At 50.8% G+C, this 5,000-nt stretch overlaps 1 protein-coding gene across 1 annotated transcript in view; it reads left to right on the top strand.

The window, feature by feature from the left end:
- The window catches only part of itsn1 (intersectin 1 (SH3 domain protein)), a gene marked incomplete at its 3' end in the record, with an annotated part of 104,499 nt that overhangs the window by 77,282 nt on the left and 22,217 nt on the right, over positions 1-5,000 (top strand).

Below are 5,000 nucleotides of genomic sequence, written 5' to 3'. Positions count from 1 at the left end.
ATACAGCATTAACATACAGCAAGAGGAGCATAGTAAGAAAATAAGAATGACAATGAATAAAAGCAAAATATAAGTAAATAGATAAAACATTTTAGACAATAGTTAATAAGACAATAGTTAATGGATAAAATACATTGATAGAAGTGTTTGTGTTTAATCATAACTGGTGCAAAACATGAAGGTTTTTAGCTTAGATGTAAATATGTGTAGGGTTTGGACCTGTTATCGAGTTTATGTTGCTGTTGAAGTTTAGATCGGAATCTAGAATTACAGAATGATTTCTGACCTGTTGTTTAGTTTGAAGAGAGAGAGAATCAAGTTTTGCGCTGACTTTCAATCTTTTGTCAGGTGCACCGAATACAATTATCTCTGTTTTATCCTTGTTTAGTTGGAGGAAGTTTTGCGTCATCCAGGCGTTTATTTGTTCAATGCAATTACAGAGATTGGAGATGGGACTATAGTCGTTAGGTGAGAGGGCTATGTAGATTTGAGTGTCATCTGCATAGTTGTGGAAGGCAGTTTTGTTCTTTTTTATGTCTTTTTTATGTTTTTGTGTCCCAATGGAAGCATGTAGAGATTGAATAGAAGGGGGCCAAGGATTGACCCCTTGGGGAACCCCACATGTCATTTTAATTTGGTCAGACACAAAGTTGCCAATGGAGACATAGTAGCTTCTGTCCTGTAGGTAGGATCTACACCAGTTTAGGGCAGTGTCCGAAAGTCCTACAGTGTCAAGGGCAGCGAAAACTGAGATACACACACACACACACACACACTCACATTTTTTATTTTAAAATGTAAGTTCCACATGTTTATATTCTATATGCATCCATCCTCCTCCCACATCCTGATTGGCCGGTACACTGTGTAACCCCGCCCCCCCTCCCCTGATTGGAGGGCTGGTGTTGATGTAAAGGTTGAATGACAGCAGAGGGACACACACACACACACACACACACACACACACTGGTGTGGACTGTTCTGGTGTGTGTGTGTGAGAGCTGCTGTTGGATCAACTCGGGGCTCTTTGAAGACCTTTCAAATCACATAGCATCATAGTCACCTCAATAGGTGTGTGTGTGTGTGTGTGTGTGTGTGTGTGTGTGTGTGTTCAGTCCATCTGTATTGTGTACTAACAACCCCTAGTTTCCTCCCCTGCATACTTGATGTGTAGCAGCATGATGGTCTAGTTACCTAGTTACCCTGATCTAGCATGCATCATCCACCCTCCTAACCTCCACCCTCCTAACCTCCACCCTCCTAACCTCCACCCTCCTAACCTCCACCCTCCTAACCTCCTAACCTCCACCCTCCTAACCTCCACCCTCCTAACCTCCACCCTCCTAACCTCCTAACCTCCACCCACCCTAACCTCCACAACTCCTAACCTCCACCCTCCTAACCTCCTAACCTCCAACGCTCCTAACCTCCACCCTCCTAACCTCCACCCTCCTAACCTCCACCCTCCTAACCTCCACCCTCCTAACCCTCCACCCTCCTAACCTCCACCCTCCTAACCACCTAACCTCCACGCTCCTAACCTCACACCTCCTAACCTCCACCCTCCTAACCTCCTAACCTCCACCCTCCTAACCTCCACCCTCACTAACCTCCACCCTCCTAACCTCCTAACCTCCACCCTCCTAACCTCCACCCTCCTAACCTCCACCCCTCCTAACCTCCACCCACCTAACCTCCACCCTCCTAACCACCACCCTCCTAACCTCCACCCTCCCTAACCTCCTAACCTCCACCCTCCTAACCTCCACCCTCCTAACCTCCACAACTCCTAACCTCCACCCTCCTAACCTCCACCCTCCTAACCTCCACCCTCCTAACCTCCACCCTCCTAACCTCCTAACCTCCTAACCTCCACCCTCCTAACCTCCACCCTCCTAACCTCCACAACTCCTACCTCCACAACTCCTAACCTCCACCCTCCTAACCTCCACCCTCCTAACCTCCTAACCTCCACCCTCCTAACCTCCTAACCTCCACCTCCTAACCTCCTAACCTCCACCCTCCTAACCTCCACCCTCCTAACCTCCACCCTCCTAACCTCCTAACCTCCACCCTCCTAACCTCCACCCTCCTAACCTCCTAACCTCCACCCTCCTAACCTCCACCCTCCTAACCTCCACCCTCCTAACCTCCACCCTCCTAACCTCCACCCTCCTAACCTCCACCCTCCTAACCTCCACCCTCCTAACCTCCTAACCTCCACCCTCCTAACCTCCACCCTCCTAACCTCCACAACTCCTAACCTCCACCCTCCTAACCTCCACCCTCCTAACCTCCACCCTCCTAACCTCCACCCTCCTAACCTCCTAACCTCCTAACCTCCACCCTCCTAACCTCCTAACCTCCACCCTCCTAACCTCCTAACCTCCACCCTCCTAACCTCCACCCTCCTAACCTCCACCCTCCTAACCTCCACAACTCCTAACCTCCACCCTCCTAACCTCCACCCTCCTAACCTCCTAACCTCCACCCTCCTAACCTCCTAACCTCCACCCCCTTCCTAACCTCCTAACCTCCACCCTCCTAACCTCCACCCTCCTAACCTCCACCCTCCTAACCTCCACCCTCCTAACCTCCACCCTCCTAACCTCCACCCTCCTAACCTCCACCCTCCTAACCTCCTAACCTCCTAACCTCCTAACCTCCACCCTCCTAACCTCCACAACTCCTAACCTCCACCCTCCTAACCTCCTAACCTCCACCCTCCTAACCTCCACCCTCCTAACCTCCCACCCTCCTAACCTCCACCCTCCTAACCTCCACCCTCCTAACCTCCACAACTCCTAACCTCCTAACCTCCACCCTCCTAACCTCCTAACCTCCACCCTCCTAACCTCCACCCTCCTAACCTCCACCCTCCTAACCTCCACCCTCCTAACCTCCCTAACCTCCTAACCTCCACCCTCCTAACCTCCACCCTCCTAACCTCCACCCTCCTAACCTCCACCCTCCTAACCTCCACCCTCTCTCTCTCTCTCTCCCCCACACCTCTCTCTCTCCCCCCTCCACACACCCCTAACCCTAACCCCACACCCCCCCTATGATCAGTGTTTGTAGCATAATGCTGCTGCTGGCTGTAGCCTCAGCCTCTAACCAGGACAGACACCAGGCTTCACTTGGGCCCAATCCTCATGTTTACCCCTCGCCTGACCCTGACCTTTAACCCTTACCCTAACCCTGACCTGGGACGACCTTCAAGGCCCAGATACGTCATCAGTAGTATCAGAGACAACCGTGGATGCTCGCGATTCTGTGCACCGAATACCGAATCTCTGTTTTTGTCCTTTAGTTGGTTAGGGCTCATGTGGCGCAGGAGGTAGAGCTGCCGTCTAATGATCACAAGGTTGCAGATCGGCGGTTCGAGCCCCGACTGGCCACATGTCGAAGTGTCCTTGGGCAAGACACTGAACCCCAAATTGCTCCCAATGAGCGGGCCGGCGCCTTGCATGGTAGCTTGCCGTCATTGGTGAGTGAATAGGTGAATGAGAGGCCGTTGTAAAGCGCTTTGGAATAAGGCGCTCTATAAGTCAGTCCATTTACCATTTACCATTTAGGAAGTTTTGTGTCATCCAGGTGTTTATTTGTTCAATGCATTTACAGAGATTGTCAATGGGACTATAGTCGTTAGGTGAGAGGGCTATGTAGATATGAGTGTCATCCGCATAGTTGTGGAAGGCAGTTTTGTTCTTTTTCATGATGTGTCCCAATGGAGAGATTGAATAGAAGGGGGCCACGGATTGACCCTTGGGGAACCCCACATGTTATTTTAATTTGGTCAGATACAAAGTTGCCAATGGAGACATAGTAGCTTCTGTCCTGTAGGTAGGATCTAAACCAGTTTAGGACAGTCCTACCCAGGTTTGGCACTTGGTACTTAATTGAAATGACATTAAACTAAGATAATACGATGGTAATCATAATGTCTTAAAAAATATTAACAAAGAAAATGACATTTGTGGTTTTCTTTTGTTGCGTGTGCGTTCGCCATTATCTTGCCGTGGTTCGCAAGGCTTTCTGGGAGATTTGTCATAACTCATTCTCATTAATTTTACAAGGTTCAGATGTTATTAGGACGTTCTCCACTGTTCAGAGTCTCAGGAGGTGATAGAACAGGGTTAGGGTTAGGTGTTGGCTGAACACCTGTCGGCCTACAAAACTGATCAGGACCGGTATATAAAATAATAATCGATAATGGCATCGGTATCAATATAATCATTTCAATTCCCATCCCTACCTCCACCCCACCCTCCACCCTGCATGCCCCCTCCCCTCCCCCCCCCCCCCCCCCCCCCTCCCTGTCTGGTGGATTTGCAACATGTTTTTTTTTGTTTAGTTGTTGTCTTGTTAGTTTCCTTTTTGTTTATTTGCTTATGTGCTGTTGTTCTCCCTCTCCCCTCCCTCCCTCTCTCTCTCTCCCTCCCTCCCTCTCTCTCCCACTCTCTCTCTCTCCCTCTCCCCCCCTCCCTCTCCCTCTCTCTCTCTCTCTCTCCCTCTCTCTCTCTAGGATTCATTTGTTGCCCATTTCCCACTCAGCCCTGAAAGTCCTCAAAGAGACCCACTATCTCCCCTAGCCCTAACCCTGAGGGACCGCAGGACCCACTATCTCCCCTAGCCCTAACCCTGAGGGACCGCAGGACCCACAATCCCCTAGTTCTGCCCTGAGGGACCCTGGGACACCAGAAGACTTCCTGATTTGAACTGTAGAACTGTGGCTCGGCTTAATGACCAATCAGCTGGCGGCTCTAGACACAGGCTCCTCCTCCTCCTCCTCTGCTCTGTTGTCACAGCAGAGAGGCTTCTGGGAGCTGGAGGCTGGATAGTGGGTCCTTTTGTGGCTTTCTGTGAGCTGTCACTCATAAACCTCTGCTTCTCTAACACGCCCCGCCCCCCTCCCTGCTAACCCCGCCCCCCCAGCCCAGCCCCGCCCCCAGCCCCCGCCCCCACCTGACCCACAGCTCCACAGAAAGACCCACTATTCA

The sequence above is a fragment of the Nansenia antarctica genome (assembly GCF_963989245.1).
Source record: "Nansenia antarctica genome assembly, chromosome: 9".
Classification (NCBI taxonomy): domain Eukaryota; kingdom Metazoa; phylum Chordata; class Actinopteri; order Argentiniformes; family Microstomatidae; genus Nansenia; species Nansenia antarctica.
This window is presented reverse-complemented; position numbering and strand designations above follow the sequence as displayed.